We start from the raw sequence: 18,340 nt of genomic DNA, 5'->3' as shown, positions 1-18,340 counted from the left end.
CATTTACACATATATCATACCATATCACATAATATCATACCATATCACATAATTTATCTTGGACAGGACTAGGCTAAATCTACCAGAAAGTAGAGGATGTGGGAATCTGTTGATACAGTTAATTACAGGCCGGCCTCCTGCAGCAGAGAAAAGGTTGGAGAAGGAGGGTGAGTGACCCTGGGGAGAACAACAGAGATGTTAATAAAGAACATTAAACCTAAAAAGATTTACCTTAAGTAAGTGGACATTTTTCTTGGTGATTTCTATTGTTGGCCTGTGAAATAATTTGTTAGGAAACTTGTTGGGATATTCTATATTACATGAAGACTAATATATATTTTTTTCTTTTTAAACGGCATAGAGGGTGGAACACATAATCAGCCGAGTCCTTTCCAATTGTAAGTTTTAATTTTTATGTGTGTTCCATTTTGCTGAACTCTAAGTATAAATTGAAATTCATATTATGGAAGTATATGTAGGTATTTAAGGGACAATTATAGCAGGCCTGACAAGTAGAAGACATTTTTTATTTTACTTATTTTCTTTCTTTCCTTTTTTTTTTTTAAGAGACAGAATCTAGCTATGTTGCCCAGGCTGGAGTGCAGTGGCTATTCACAGGCGAGATCCCACTACTGATCAGCACGGGAGTTTTGACCTGCTCCATTTCTGACCTGGTCCGGTTCACCTCCTTAGGCAACCTGGTGGTCCCCAGCTCCCGGGAGATCACCATATTGATGCCAAACTTAGTGTGGACACCCAATCGGCATAGTGCACTACAGCCCAGAACTCCTGAGCTCAAGCAATCCACCAGCCTTAGCCTCCCGAGTAGCTGGCACTACAGGCACGTGCCACTGCACCTGGCAAGTAGAAGACATTTTAAAACACAAATTTATTTTATGAGATGGGGTCTAACCATGTTGCCCAGGTTAGTCTTGAACTCCTGGACTCAGGCAGTCCTTCCACCTCAGCCTCCCCAGTTGCTGGGATTACAGGTGTGAACCACTGCACCTGGCCTAGAAAACATATTTTAAAATATTTTGGGGGGATGGTATTTCTGAGATTTGATTAACATTTTTTTTTGAAAACTATTTGTTTAAATGTGGGCATTTATCTGTTTATTAAGTAAATATTGATTGAGCAGCTTTTATGTTCCTTCACTGAGCTTATTGTCTAATATAATATGAAGAGAGAGATATTTAGCAAGCAAGCAAATAATATTAATTTTATGTTTTATATATAATACATAAATTGTTATACATATTTTGAAGAAAGAAAAACAAACTAATGTATAATAATGACTGGCGTGTGATTATGGGGTCTTATTTTAGATTAGGATGGTAAATTAGTTTTTCTATTGTTATGTAACAAATTAGCATGAACTCAGCCATTAAAAAAACACTCATATTATACATGGCTCTGTAGATCAGAAGTCTGGCATGGTGTGGCTGGGCTCTCTGCTCACAAGGCTGAAATAAAAATTCTGCTTCCAAGCCCATTGTTGTTATTGTCAGAATCGAGTAACTTGCAGCTGTAGAACTGAGATCCTTGTTCCTTGCTGGCTGTTAGCCAAGGGCTACTCTGGGCTCTGGTAGCCTGCAGCATTCCTTGAATTCTTCCATCTTTGTCAGCAATGGCATGTGATAGCTTCAGAAACTTCACATCTCTGACTTCTTCAAACAGCCAGACCTCAGGTGATCCACCCGCCTAGGCCTCCCAAAGTGCTGGGATTATAGGCTGTGAGCCACCATGCCCAGTTTATCTTGTCTGTTTGAAACAGCCATTGTAACTTCTATGAGGTCGTATCTTTAAAGGGCTCATATGACTAGGTCGCTTCCACCCAGTTAATCTCTTTATCCAAAGGTCAATAGATTTGGGACCTTCATTTCATCTCCATACTTCCTTTACAGCAGTAGCTACATTAGTGTTTGACTGAATAACTGGGAGATGTATGTTTCTCAAGGCCAGGAACCTGGGGGGTCCATCATAGAATTCTTCTTACTAAGGATGGTTAGGAAAGCAAAAGCCTTTCTGAGGTGTTTCCATTTCAACTAAAGCATGAATGATGAGAAATTACCAGAAATATAAAGATCTGGGGGGTGGGGCTGAGGGAAAGAATTATTGCTAGAGATATACATTTCAAATTGTGAATCCCTCAAAAATTTATAATGGAATATCAGTTCAAAACTTCTGAAAGCTTCTGGAAGTATACAGACCATTACATATTAGAATTTAATGATAGCTGCATACCTACGCTTGCTGTATAAATATTGAATTTTAAACATTGAAGTTTAGCAAAGAGTAGTATACAAAGAACAATTCCTGAAGGATCATACACTTTCTCTACTTCCCCAACTTTTTACTCTCTTCCTCTTTTTCTAGGCACCAGCCTCTTGTTTGTATTCTTCATGTATCTTTCTGTTCCATCTTCCTCTTCCTTTACTGTCACATGGTCTTAATCACTATAATATGCTCATATTTATGCCCTTGCACAATCTTTCTTGTGCTCTCATGTATCTAGAAGAATCCTTTTAGATGTCTATCTTTAGAGAGTCAGCACTCTAACACTAATCAAAGACCTGCTCTAGGCAAAACTAGGAAAACTGTTCTTTCACTGTCCTTTGATCTTTCCTTTAAGCCCTTGTGACTTCTTTTCTCCCGCCTTTACTCTACTGAGCAGCCAAAGATCTCAGGCCTTTTCCTTTTCCAGCATTAATGCTCAGATTCAGCTAGATCCTACTGGACAACTTTTACATATATTAAAGTTTAAATTATTGATGAGTAGTTTCATGTGTGCAGCGGGTATCCGTATTTTAACACTGGACAGTTGGTTAATTCATAGGACTGAGGATTTAATCATGAAATCTTCAGAGTAACCAGGTTAGATGCCAACCATGCTCAATGTCCTTATGAACTGTCCTGCGGAGAAAAGCAGCACCAGGCTCTTTGTGTATTTCTTGTATAGAGTCAGACACTAATTTGTTCATTAGCAGTGGTTTTCTTAAATCATGTCATATACAATATTCCTCTACTCTAGGGATATAAACAAGGACTTAAACTTTCTTTAAAGCTCTGCTAGCCATTATTTTTCTATGGAATCTCCATTAAAATACTGTATTAAGTTAGTAGAACAACAAATATATAAAACTGAAAAATACAAAAGAGATCTTTAAGAAAGATTTCTTGGTATATAAGCAGAGAAAAAAAAGACATCTGGCCTGTTTCCCCAATGATAGTGTGAAGCATAATAGAAGAGAATATGTATTGAAAGGGGATATTACAAGGATTATTCATTTTATTTTGCCCAATTAATCAGGTGGATATACATATAATATATATGAGTAAATATCTTTCAGATTTATCTGAAATGAAGAGAGCTTTCCAGAATAAATGCTGTTTTCACATTTAATGGGCTAACAGTATATCCCAAATGTCTATATCATATGTTTCAGGTGTGTGACAGAATAGCGTAGGGTGAGGGCTAGGTTAAAAATTAGGACAAGAGGCAAACACAGTGGCCAAACTGGTATGACCTAGGGTGAAAGAGATGCTCTTGATAATTTTTGGGAAACGAGACCCAAAGCTCTTGAAGACAAGAGGAAAGTCACATTAGAACTAGAAGTTTTCTATCTTACCTTTTTTCTTTTACAAATAACTCCAAGAGAGCTTGAGAAACTCACCCAAATTCATAATAATTACTTGGGTATGAGCATTTGACCATATGTACATATCACATCACACATGCAAGTCATATTTTGCACCTTCCAAACATCTTTTCTGGTTCCATTGCCATTTTTTGAGATCTACTTCCCTTGTGCTTCTCGCTCTTTAAAGTGGGCTTTGGTCTTAACTTTAGGACTATTTCACCTGTTTTAAAAGAGATTTTATCAAACTTTAGTGTGCAGATTCTGGTTCAGCAGGTCTGATTAATTAGGACTGAGATTTTGCAGCTCTTACAAGCTCCCAGGTGATATTGGTGCTTGTCTGTGGACCACACTTTGAGTAGCAAGGAATTAGGTTATTGGGGTTTCAAAACTTGACCCTAAAATGCTTGTGTAAATCATGAGGAAATTGATATTAGGTATAAATGCCAAATGAATTCTACTTTCTTAGGATTGCCAAAGATGTATTCAAGGAATATTTATCAAGTCCTTAAAATATACCAGTCATTGTTCTATTAAGAGAAAAGATGAACTCTTTTTTTTTTTACTGTCATTTCTACTGTTATAATAAAATAAAGTGTCAATTAAAAAACTATTTTAAGACAATCTCGTTCAGTCACCCAGTCTGGAGTGCAGTGGCATGATCTTGGTTCAATGCAACCTCTGCCTCCTGGGTTCAAGTGATTCTCGTGCCTCAGCCTGCTGAGTAGCTGGGATTACAGGTGCACACCACCAAACCTGGCTAATTTTTATGGGTTTTTTTTTTTTTTTTTTGGTAGAGATGAGGTTTTAGCATGTTGGCCAAGCCTGTCTCCAACTCCTGACCTCAAGTGATCTGCCCACCTGAGCCTCCCAAAGTGCTGGGATTACAGGCATGAGCCACCATGCCCGGCCTAGTGCCATTTTTTTTTCCTACTTAGACATCATTTTTTATGTGCTCAAGCAGAGTTGCTTTCTGATATGTACTTTGGATATTGGTTATGTATACTGAAAGACCTTTTACAGTAATTGCCTCCTTTATTCTATCAGCATACTGTTCAAATTCCTGGAACTTGGAAATACTTTTAGAGATTATTTTCAATGAAATGTTTTAATAAAATATTTGGTCAATTAAAAAATGGAAAAACATATTTACTTTTAATCCCAGGGAAAAATCAGCCTGTATTGTATGGTACTTAAATTTGTTAAATCTGCACAGAATGCTTTGTACGACACTTGAGCTAGGATCCCTGATTTGCTTCCACAGCTGCCCCATGTGGTCTTTGGTGACATAACCCAGGTCAGGCTGACATGCCAAATAACTAACATTGATAAGTGCCAACCAGAAAGAGTGAGCTGAATTATTCGGCACTGTCTTCCCTCATTGCAAGGGCAACAACCTCAGCATTTATTAATCCAGTGTAATGCTCACTTTGTAATTAACCTGGGAGCTACATCAAACATCTAATTGCACCTCTGACAGCAAGAGGGTAAGTTTTGTTGAGCCTTAAACCTCTCTCAACACATCTCTAGGAAGTGCAGTTTTGTAGCTATCAGTTAGTGGCTGTGAGAAAAAAAATAGCAGTCATGCTATTGCAACAGTGATTACTCCAGCCTCTTCTTTCAGTTAATGAAGTGTTGAAAGTTCAAGACCCAAGTTATTGGTAGAACTAATGAGAACCAAAATACATTAATACTTGCTGGAATGAATCTTTTAGGATTTAAAGCTTATTAATAATCATGCTTTGATAGGACTCTATTTTGTATGCATTTCCTCATTTGCTATAATTTATTTGTTCATGCATATCTTTTTGTTATGTGAAATATAAACTACTTGAGAGCAAAGATGGTACCACTTGTTTCTACATTGTGCCTGTATACAGCCTTGTTCATTATAAATGTTCAGGACTGCTTGGTGAATAAAAACAGAATGCAATCTGTGTCCTTACCTTCCCTCTTAGCACCAAATGCTTTCTGCTTATTACTAATAAGTTTTCCTTGTCTATCCTCACCTTCCTGATTATGGCTGGATTAGATAATTAGAATATTTTCTCTAAGAAGTTTAGATTAATTCCCATGATTCCCCAATTGACTTCCCTAGAAAAACTAAGAAGTGTAGATTACCTAAAATGTCTGAAAATCTTCTGGGGCGTCTGGATCTTGAATAATGGGAATATAATAAGAGGCATCATGGAGGTGAGCTCTTTTCAGTAGTGGTTTCAAGAAGACCAAAATTTACTCTTCAGCTTCCCTTCAATCATTCTATGAAATTCAAAAAGTAACATATCTGGACATAAATTTACATAACTTTCCTGAAAACATATTCCCACCACACTATTATTACAATAATATAATATACGATAGGCCAGGCGTGGTGGCTCATGCCTGTAATCCCAGCACTTTGGGAGGCCAAGGCGGGTGGGTCACCTGAAGTCAGGAGTTCAAGACAAGCCTGACCAACATGGTAAAACCTGTCTCTGTTTAAAATAATAATAATAATAATAATAATAATAATATATGATAATAGAACTATGGCATTGAATATGTCCTCAATAAATATTAGCCATTGACTATTCTGGCTATGAGTCTAAATTCTGGCTATGAGACTATTCTTATGTCTATGAGGACTATTCTGGCTATCTGGCTATGAGACTATTCTGGAAATGAGTCTAAATATGGACCCAAGCCCCACAATATTAAAATATGTGCTTTAATTTGATCACCCTTAGACCTAACTGTTCATTATGTAAAAGTGGTGGTTTAAAGAGAACCAATAATCTCTGATCATCAGCTAACATCACTGCATGCCAGGTACTGTATTAAGAACTTCATATGCATCAACTCATTTAATCTTCATGACATCCCTATAAAGTAGGTGTAATTTTTCTACCCACTTTACAGATGAGAAAATGAAAGTGCAGAGAGATATTAAGAAATTTGTTCAAGGATATTCAACTAGAAGGCACATAATGGATTCAAACCCAGATTTACCTAACTCTAGAGCTTGTTCTCACCTTTAGTACACCCTGTGTCTCTTCTAAACCAAGCTTACTGTAAATGACATATGGAAATAGAAGTGTTGCCAGTTCTAAAACCATACTGTATAGGTGTAAACCTAAAATAAATGCTTCATTGGATTGGCATAAACAGGTTTCCTAATCATGTAGATATTATTTTCCTGTCTTGAAAAGATATTTTATTATAGCAGACTAGACTAAGGAGTTAGTTATACAGATTAAATATAATTTCATATGGATAGTCTGCAGAAGCAGTGAAGAGAAAATTCATATTTGTCGACACTCTAAAAGTGTATTCAATTCAGTAGACTTTGCTGCCCTTCATGCCCTATCGTAGAGAGCAATTAACTAAAGTCTACTCGTGTAACAATAGCAATAGGGACTTTAAAAGGATAAACCTCACTCCATCCTGTTTGTAATGAAACAGATTACCTTCTTCTTATTCTTATATGACTTTACATAGACGAATCATCACATGAATTCAATTTTTAATTCTATATACTCCACTCAGCACTATGTTAGCATTTTTCTTCCTGCTGAGTCTTAAGGCTTGAAAGATATTATATGTGTTTAATGTGGATGTGCATTCTGTAAACATTTCATCATTGCCGAACATCTTTCTTTTTTCCTCTCTCTTTTTAAACTGTAAATATTCTGAAATGACTATCTATATACAGCTTGCCTGTCCTCCTTCTCTCCCTCCGTCCCCTTTCTTCATGCCTCCGACCTCCCTTCCCCTTTCTTTCTTACTCTTCTCCTTTGTTCTCTCTCTCTCTTTTTAAGATAAAATATGACAAGTGATGAAAAGATAAGAATATTTTTGTGACCCTTGAAACCTCTTGCCAAATTATTTACCAGGAATATTGTACCAATTTATGCTGAAATCACCAACGTATGGGAGCATTATCCCTTTCATATTTGCCAGAGTTTTTCATTATAATTTTAAACTTAATGTAATGATAGAATGCTTCCTCATTAAGAAAAATCCTCTTCTTTTAGGAAGAGCTCCTTTTAAAGGTTTTCATTTTTTAGATTGTTAAAGAAGTAAATCTTTTGAATAATTAAAACATATTCAGTTACCTAGACTTCTCTTTTTAGAGACAGACTACCAAAACCAGTCTATTCTCCACCATATATACTTAAGATGCATTAGACACATTGTTATATCTGTCAAATTACCTCTCCTTGCTTGTCTACTCAAGATATTACACTACTATCTTAGTTGAAACAAAAAAGTTCTCCTGTGTTAGCTTATTTTTTAAAAAATTTAATTAAAACAAAATTTTTTAACCACAGGCTTAATTTGCATTTAGAGGTTCCCATTTTCTTCCTCTCAATGTTACCCAATAGATACCACAAAGTAACTGCTTCTGTCCAGACTGGCAGTACAGAACTGTTGTGGTTCTAATGATAAGAAGAGAAGTAACCTCCAAAGAACCCAGGGTTCTTATTTGCAGAACCAATCAATAATTAGTAATAATTTGGCTTTACATACTTTCCCTTTGATGAAGTTCTAGTAGAGATGGATGATGGACAAGGGTTGAGCAAGGTTGAAAGCTTATGCTACATATTTTTTTTGTTGTTTTTTTCAAAAGTTTCACAATTTATTTATTGAAAGGTTATATGTTATTTTTAATTTTGAGAAACTTTTTATTTTGAAAACTTCAAACCCATAGACAGATTAAAAGAATAGGACAATGAACATTGTAGATTCTCCATGTACATTCATGAATTGTCAATATTTTGCCATATTTACTTTGTCTCCTTTTCCTTATATTACATTTTTCCCCCCTAAAAAAGTTGAGAGTAAGTTGCAGGCATCTTACCCCTACATACCATAGCATATATCTCCTGATAATAAGACATATCTATATATATCTGTATATAGATATGTCTTATAAACATATATATATGACTTACATACTATATATTGTGTATGTATGTGTACATATAACCATAATACTATTGCCACTCAGGCTATTTATCGTTAATGTAATACTATTGTTGAATATACAATCCATCCATACCCAAATTTCCTCAATTGTCCTAATGTCTTAATTTTTTTAACAATATATCAAGAATTATGTATTATCTTTAGTCTCTAATCAGAACAGTTTCCTAGCTTTTTTGTATTTCATGATATTTTTGAACATTCTAGGCTCTTCTTTATGCCAATCCACCTCCACACCAACCTTATTTTTTGGATTATGGAAGCTGTCTTTCTGACTGTCATAGCAACATATTTTTGACACTATTTCTCCACTTTTTTGTCTTTTTCTTTTGTCTTTTTCCTCCCATATCTCTGTGCTATCTCCCATATCTCTCTGCTATTTTCTTATTTTTCTCTTTCATCAGTATTTGGGACAACTTTTTGTTTTATATTTATTTTTTAATTTTATTTTCTTCTCAACTTTTCCCCTTCCCTGTAGGCTTTCATCTGTTTCCTTGAGATAATACTATTTTTAAAAATTGTAACTCACTTGGTGTTATTTGTCTTTTTCTAACTCTCTAGCACTTCCCCCCAAGATGATGTGCTCCCTGAAAAGACAACTCTGTTTTTACAAGTATTTTCTAAAGTGTAACTTAAATTATCCTTTAAGAATTATACTTATTCTCCCTCTCATTTCCTCAGCTTCCTTTCCTTTAGGCAGATTTTAGCTGAAATTCTCATTTTCCAAGTTGCCCTAAATCAGAACTTTACTTTTACTAAAGTATGTTCATTTAGATAAAGTATATTATGCTGACTTTGACCCTATGGTGGAAAAACGCATTTTGTCACATTCTTGGTTCAACGTTCATGAGATTTTTGTCTGTTTTAGTTGACACAAACCTTGGATTTGAGGTTTAAAAGAAGAAAAAAGAGCTTAACATACCTAACCAGATATGCGTATTGAAAATGGCTATTGTAAAGTGTCATTCCAATTATTTCAGGATAATAATACCAAATGCAGTCTTATTTGAAAGAATTTTAAAGCTGAAGGGGCTTTGGAGATAATTAATTTATTTTCCCTTGTATTCAGATGAGGAAACTGGGAGCCCAAATTACTTAAGGTCAAAATTGGTGGTAGAGAAAATTCAAGGGATCTCATATCCTGATTTTCAGTTCATCATATATTCGTTGCTCTCACTGTGTTTCAATTTAATATTTTCCTGGAAATAATATTCAGAGACGTAAAAGAATTCATTGAAAAGCACTTGGAAATATGTGACAACAAAGAATTAAGAACACCTCATTAGCTATAGCATCTGGTTTAAAAAGAGCCTTGCTTTGATGACGGTTGCTGTGGACCTAACATGCATCGATTTATTGTTTTGTATCTGACATTGTTCTAAGCATTTTACATGCGTTCATTAATTTAATCTTGACAATATCCGTAAACATTGATATATTATCATTCCCTTTTACATAGGCAAAATTGGAGGCACAACAATTTTGGGTAACTTTTCTAAGGTCATTTAACAACAGGAAGAATCAGAATGGGCTGCAAACTCAAGCAGTATTTTTCCAGGGCTGTGTACCTAACGGTTGTGATATACTGCCTCTCTTGATTTTAAGAGCTTCAAACACAAAGGCCACTCTTTTTCTTTCACAGAAATGGAAACTGAGGCACAAATGGGTTTGAATGTTTTCTTTATTGTTACCCAGTCAAATGCAAATAGATATCCCAAACTAACTTTGCCTCATATTGAGAATTTTCCCAAATCACAAGGGTGCCATATCCTCCATTCTAATAGGGAAGCCATTTCTGGTGAGACGTCCCCAGAAATTTTATTCACAGTTACATTGGTTGATCACATTGTTTCTTCTTGCCAGTGTGAATTGGCAAGATGGTTGTCCATGGTTTATAGCATCTATGATTATAAAATCATTTTCTGTATACAGAACTAAGTTACTAGTATCTGTTAGAGGCCAGATATTTTCAACAAACTAACACTCTTCTTTTAGAAATGGAAAATGCTAAACATGGTTGCTCATGCTTATAATCCCAGCACTTTGGGAGGCTAAGTCAGGAGGATTGCTTGAGCCCAGGAGTTCGAGACCAGCCTGGGCAACATCATGAGACCCCCATCTCAAAAAATAAAAAGAAAAAAAGAAAAACAGAAAATAGCACTAAATTAAACTCTGCATGCCTCATTTGTGATGAATTTGGTCATCATTTTCACTAGCATACTAACAATGTCTATATGGCTATTGCTACAAAGGAATTTTTTCAAAATGTCATTCAGACTAGATATAACTTTACTATAGTCCATAACTAAGTAGGTAATAGAAAATAGAAATTTTGGCCAGACGTATGACATATGAACTGAATTATCAATCAAGGTTGACCTAACAAGGGAATAAGTTTTCAGCTGATGATCTAAGTTCTGACTGTTTCAGAAACATCTAGAAAGAAGAATTGTAATGTAATATACTTGGTGAATAATGTATAACACCACGATGAGTGACTCTCTATTGGATTTATGGCAAGTAGGAAGTGACACTTAAAAAACTGGAAGAATTGGGCTGACTTTCACAAAGTTGTCCCCTATTTGTCTCTTTCTCAGCTTTGTGTAGGCTAAAAGATGATTACCTCAAGATGTAAAGAGGCATAAAAGGTCTCCTGATGCTGGCGAGGTACTGAGGACTTAAGGTGCACCTTGAATTAAATTTGACACTAACATATAATTTTTTTCTGACAATCTGGAGAATAAAATGGTCTCTAACATCTTGGGGTGGCTACTTGCAAAAAAAAAAAAAAAAAACGACTGGCACCTCCAATAAAATTTCTCCTACTGTTTTGGGAAGCAGCCTACACAGCAGGTAATTACAGTTTGGCCGGAACGTAAGTCAGCCAAAGCCTTATCTCAATAACATGTCCTGCTTGCAAAATGAAGTGTAAGAGTGCAACTCAGGAAGAGTGCATGGCTGAGCAAGTGTTCTGGGGAAAAGACTTGGAAAGAGAAAGAAAGATGAGAATAATAAGAAAGAGGAATCCTAAACATTCCTTTTGGGTCTTCTAGATGCTGCATCAAATTCCAGAATCTTATATCCTACGTCCATTATAACACAAATTATGTAGGGAATTTAACGTATAAATCTAAACATGTAAGGCAATGCTACATGTTTGCTGAGAGAATTTATTGTTGAAGAACATAAAATGTGACTTTGTTTTCTGAGGCAGAGGTCTGTGATATACCTTAACACAAGTATTAAGCAGTTCGCTACACTCAAATAAGTGGTTTCAAATTGCAGGAACTTTCAAGGGAAAGGTGATAAAAGAGCAGTAAAAACCTTTGTAAGGAAAATGTAGGCTAAGGCTAATTAGTATTATTATTATTTGAGACAGGGTCACACTGTTGCCCAGGTTGGAGTGCAGTGGCAAACCTGGCTCACTGTAGCCTCAACTCCCTCAGTCTCTCAAGTAGCTGAGACCATGGGTGTGTGCTACCATGCCTGGTTAATTTCTTAAAATTTTTGGTAGAGACAGGCAACATTTTTGTTGCCCAGGTTGGTCTTGAACTCCTGGGCTCAAGCAATCCTCCTGCCTTGGTCTCCCAAAATGTTAGAATTACAAGCATGAGCCATCACACCCAGCCATTTTTTACATTTAAAGGACGATATGTGTTAAATTATCAGTGGGGTCCTTGGGCCACAGAGAAAAATGCTACTGGATATAAGATCTGCATTTTGGCCGATTTTATTTAAAATTGCATTATGTTAATTTTTAAAAAATAAAATAGGAAAACCAGGTTCAACATGTCATGTTGGGATTTGGATAGCATGTATACTTTGCTGTACATCCATTTATCTATCTATCTATCTATCTATCTATCTATCTATCTATCTATGCTACCATAGGAACCATATTCCTGGGCTACTGTGAAAGCTGCTTTTTTCTCATCCCCACCCTCAGAGGTCACAGTGGCTTAGAACCCAAAGAACTTGGGACTTAATACTCAACATTAGGGAAGTCCAGATTTTCAGCTGCATATGGTTTAAGCAGAATTTCTAGGATTCACCTGGAAACCTGAACTATGGATTTAGTGGGAAAAGTTTTCTAATTCCAATTGACTGATTTACCAAGGCATTTTGGAACACAGTGTATTTTTAATCTAATGGTTTCTAAAACTTTCTGTGCATTTATCAAATATATGTAATATATTGTTCTCTATAAAGTATGTACACTTTGGGGGACTGCAGATGCTGTGTCCATTTCAGGTCCAGTTAAAAGTACAAAGCTTGTTCTCCTCACTCTTAGCTGATTTCTAAGGAATTATATCTCAATCCTAGCATTTGACTTACTACATTTTTCTGGATCAAGTGAGACTTTTTAAAAAACAAATATATTTATGTTATTTCCAAATGCAGATATTTCAACTACTTATACTTTAATGAAGATTTATACTGCTTTTATTTTTTAAATTCTCAGAGAAATTTCCAAAAGCTCTCTTAATCATTCAGGCCTCTCCAGATACTCCTGGACTTGTTACTACCGCACAACCATACTGGAACCAGCACTGATTTCCCCACTGTACTTTGCTGCACACTGATGGCGACGTGGCATAGGATTTATTCCCTGGCATTGGTGGCTTCAATCAATTTCCTCATGCACTTCCTCTTTTTTATTTTTTGCAAATTTATGTCCTTTTTCCTTCCTCTCTCTTATTCATTAGCTAGTTAGAACAGATTCTGTAGTCATTGTTAAAATAACCAGCAAATAAAGAGCAAGAGGTAGAGTAAGCCTCTTGGAAGGAGTCAGACAGCATCAAAAGTCCACATTCAGTGTCAAGCACTGTTACTTTGTTTGGCATCAGAAGTGGGAACCAGGATTAAGAAACACAGATTATATCTATCATTCCATAGAACAGCAGCCTAAGACAGAAAAGAAGTCCTTGTTCCTCATATTTTCTAAGAAGCTTTTGCAAAAGTTCTGGAACAGGAAACTAGAGCTACTTCTCTGGTTATGTAAGCTCATCTACCAGGGCAAATGAAGGATAGATGTGCCATTTTGGGTATTTAGGAAAGAAATTTTAGCTCACACTGGGAACATGCTTTCTGGACAACTATGAATGGATGGTTGTTGTCATGAGCACCATCTTCCTGGACTATTGCAAAAGCTGCTGTTCCTCTGGTTTCCCACCTTCAGAGTTTCCAGTAAGTCAAGACTTAAAGATAACAAGGACATGTAACTCAATTCTTGGATGGTATATTTTTTGCTACATCATGTGTTGATTAGACTTTCTGCAATTTACAGAACCTAACCATAGAGCTGTGAATGTAAAAGTTCCAAATAGCTGTATCCACAGATTTGGCCACAGGAATTGGGGCTGGTTTGGTGGACTCAAGGCAAATGATGGTTCATGTAATTGCTAATGCTTCTGACTCAAAGAGGTTGGGACCAGAAAATTTGTTTTTGTGCTTGGGGCTTGGATTATGATGCAAAACTAGAAGAAACAAGAGGAATAGAAAGGTCAAAGTAGAAGCTAGGGTGGGAGGAAATTGCAAAAACATAAGCAGGGCTATTTATGAAGATAGATGGCAAGTAAGATGGAATGAGGTCACTATAATATAATTTTAGAACATTTTCATCACCCCAAAAAGAAACTTGATACCTATTACCAGTCATCCACCTTTCCTCACACTTATCTCTTCATGGACCAACCCAGTTCTTGGTAACCACTAATCAACTCTCTGTCTCTATAGATGTGACCATTATGGACATCTCATATAAATGGAATCATGCAATATTTGGTTTTTGTTTGTTTGTTTCTTTTTTTTTTGCTGGCTTCTTTTACTAGACATAATGCTTTCAAGTTTTATTCAAGTTGTAATATATATTGGAATTTCATTCCTTTTTATGTTCTTTCTTTTCTTTTTATCATTGGCTTGCTTTTAATTAGCTTTAGCCTTTAAGTTTTTACTAATGTAACCAACCAGGTAAGGATAGGAGGAGCTGTTTCCCAACACTTCTCATGTAAACCAAGTTTTAGGTTTTCCTTTGTAGTAAAACAGGCTCTTCAGTGTTTACAAGCTTATCCTGAGTCATGAAAATTCTCTCTCTGTGATTCCCCCTGTATTCTTCTAGTCAATCTCAGGCTGCTACCTTTAGACAGAAAGTGTGAAGAGACTTTTTTCTTGTATCTGTAGTGGAAATCTTAGCAGCAGACAGTAACTGCTTCCACCTTTTAATTTTCAAATAATGTTCTATTGTATGGATATACCGTATACTATTTATCGATTCATTAGTTGATGGACATTTTAGTTGTTTCCACTTTTTTGGCTAATACAAATAATGCTGCTGTAAACATTTATGTACAAATTTTTATGTGGACATGTTTTCACTTCTTATGGGTACATACCAAGGAATGGAATGGCTGGGTCACATAATAACTCTATATTTAACAGTAAACGGTTAACTGCCAAACTGATTGCCAAAATGGTAGCATCATTTTACATTCACATCAACATATATGAGTCTTATCATTTCTCCACATTCTTGCCAACATTTGTTATTGGTGTCTTCTTGAATTTAGTTATCCTAGTTAATGTGAAGTGCTATATTATTGTGGTTTTGTTTTGCATTTTCCTAATGACTACTAATAATGTAATTTTCATGTCCTTATTGGCCATTCATATATGTTCTATGGAGAAATGTATATTAACCCTTTGCTCATTTAGAAAATTAGGATGTCTTTTTATCACTGAGTTGTAAGCCTTTAAAAATATATTCTAAATAAAAGTCACTTAATAACTTACAAATATTCTCTCCTATTATTTAGGTTGTTATGTTAGTGTCTTCCAGAGAAAGAAAACCAGTAGGACACACACACGCACACACACACACACGCGCACACACACAGAGGCATACAGAGCTTTCATTTTCATTTTTAACAAGCTAAAGTTGTGTGGCCCTGCAACAAGCGATTCTCTCAGTGCCATTTTTCTAACAGCAGTATGCTCCCTTTGTGTCTCTGTGTCACATTTTGGTAATTCTCACAATATTTCAAACTTTGTCATTATTATTATAGCTGTTACAGCAATCTGTGATAAATGATCTTTGATGATACTATTGTAATTTTTGGGGGGCTATACAAACCATACCCATAAAAGATGGCAAACTTAATAAATGTTGTGTATGTTCTGATTGCTCCACTAACCACCCATTCTCCCATCTCTCTCACTCTCCTCAGGCCTCCCAACAAGATTGAAATTGCCCTACAATGGCCTCTAAGTGTTCCAGTGAAAGGAAGAGTTGCACATCTCTCTTTTAAATTAAAAGCTAGACATAATTAAATTTGGTGAGGGAGGAAGGTCAAAAGCCACGATAGGCTGAAAGCTAGGCCTCTGTGCCAAAGAGCCAAGTTGTGAATGAAAAGGAAAAGTTCATGAAGGAAATTAAGAGTGCTGCTTCAGTGAACACATGGAAGATAAAAGAAGAAAACAGCCTTAATGCTGATATGGTGAAAGTTCTAGTTTGTCTGGATAGAAGATCAAACCAGCCACAACATTCCCTTAAGCCAAAGCCAAATCCAGAGCAAGGTCCTAACTCTCTTCAGTTCTACAAAGACTGAGATTGGTGAGGAAGCTGCAGAAGAGAAGGTAGAAGCAGTGCTTGCTTCTTGCTTTACCTGCTGCAGTTGCTTTCAGTTGGAGGAAATTTATGCCACTTGTGTTTCAGAAAATCTGCAAAACCTGCTGGTGACCAGTGCCTCTGGGGAGCTCGAAGATTGCAGGGATGTTTACTACGAGCTCTTGGGACAATGGGGTAAATTATGTTTCATTGCGATCTATTGGAGATTTTGGAAATTTGGACTCTAATAGAGGGTTTGAAGCAGACTATCAATTATTGTGTGACATTAGACACTATGGTGATGTAATGGATTGACAGTTTTTTAACCAGGAAAGAATTGTAGCTGCTTCATCAACAGAATATGTATCAGTTTCCCTTCACCATCTGAATAACCAGACTCTTTCAGTTAACCAGCTATGAACTACAGCTTATTACCACACAGGCCCGGAAAGTCATTCATGTAGCAGTGCACCATATACAGGTGTTGTGTGCAACAAACCAGAAATCATTAGTATTGGAGATGATGGTTGAATAAATCTCTTCAAAGCTTATCACAAGGAAGCTGTAAGAACTGTAAACAATGCAGATGGTAGTATACTCCATAGTGTAATCTTTCTTCAAACTCCTGAGATTCTTACTGTAAATTCGATTGGACAGTTAAAAATATGGGATTTCACACAACAAGGAAATGAACCTTTTCAGATATTGTCACTAACTGGTGACTGAATCCCCACTGTGTTGCTAGAAATCTCATCAAACAGCATATTGTAGCTACTGGTGGCCAGGATGGAATGTTGATTATTTGAAACGTTAGACAAGGTACTATGCTAGTATTTCCGCTGAAGGCTTACGAAGCTAAAATGAAAGCTAAAATTACTTTCATCCGTCCAACCCAGATCCTCCATTAATTGTTCTGAAGATGAATTCCTCTGGCACTGGGATGTTCCACAGATGTACCATAACTCTTTCACCGAGGAGGAAGAGCTAGTACTTTTTTGACTCATACCATTAGTAACCAAGCTAATGTTCACCAGTCTCTCAAAGTTCTTGGCTCAGCACTCATCCTACAAAAGACCAAATTGAAATCACAAGCTTCCTTCTCAATAGGAAGCAATATGGAAAGTTCTAGTTAATCTGGATAAAGACCAAACCGTTTGGATGTTTTTGGTTCTTGTCTTGTTTGTAGAACTGATGCAGAAGCAATTTATGTTACTGGACAACTTTTTCCATGAAACTACTGTAATTATAAGATTTTAGATAAATGTACAATTGGTCTTTTGAATTCCACCTTTTGTGCAAAATTTTATTATCAGAATACGTGAAATTTGCAGGGGAAACATCGGTAGACTACTGTTAGTGTCAATTTCCAGCGTTACCTTTTGTTAGTTGGATTTTCCCGCAACAGTTGCAGAATCTGACGGATGACCAGTGGTAAAAAATTGTGAACATGTGGAAGAACATCAGGGGGATTCTGGTACTGATGAATAATACATTGCCTTCAGACAACTATTGACAGCTCATGGAACTATTTCTTCATTTTTGATGTTGTGGGACTTAACACAACATCAGTGGTAGTTATGGGAACCAGCAATAGAGTCCTATAATGATTATTAGCATGTATACTCTTTCTTCGTGGCAGTTGCCAGTGTTAATAATTATGCTTTTTATTGAAAATATTTTCTATAATAATTTTACACTTTATTTCCTTAATAATTTTAATAAACATTTTCAGACAGAATTGAGTAGAGCAAAAGTGAAACATTAATAGTTGCATTTGAAATTTTTTAAAGATGAAAATGTTTTGACAAATTCTTTTGTAAGAATATTTTTTAGAGCAGAACTCTGTCAACTTCTTAGACCGGACTCTATTTTTCTTGAATTTCACAACATAGTTGAAAATTGCCAAACTGAACATTGTGCAACAAAGTAGAATTTGATATTGATAAGTGTACTGACTTTCAAACTAAAAGTTGATAGATAACAAATGATAATCATATGATGATGTGGTAAGAGTAAAGAATTTGCCATCTTTATCCTTATATGCAATGTTAATAGTAACTTAACATAGTGTTTTAGACAGTTTTATGATATTGTCTTTCCAAAGTTCATTAGATGTTAAATGTATTATTGA

General features: G+C 35.9%; 1 pseudogene; it reads left to right on the top strand.

The window, feature by feature from the left end:
* Positions 1-13,708: 13,708 nt before the first annotated feature.
* Positions 13,709-17,449, top strand: LOC108296845 (annotated as a pseudogene).
* The last annotated feature ends 891 nt before the right edge of the window (positions 17,450-18,340 follow it).

This window comes from Cebus imitator, unplaced genomic scaffold (assembly GCF_001604975.1).
Source record: "Cebus imitator isolate Cc_AM_T3 unplaced genomic scaffold, Cebus_imitator-1.0 Scaffold745, whole genome shotgun sequence".
NCBI classification, from domain to species: domain Eukaryota; kingdom Metazoa; phylum Chordata; class Mammalia; order Primates; family Cebidae; genus Cebus; species Cebus imitator.
Note: the sequence above shows the minus strand (reverse complement) of the source record. Positions and strands in the feature narration are given on the sequence as shown.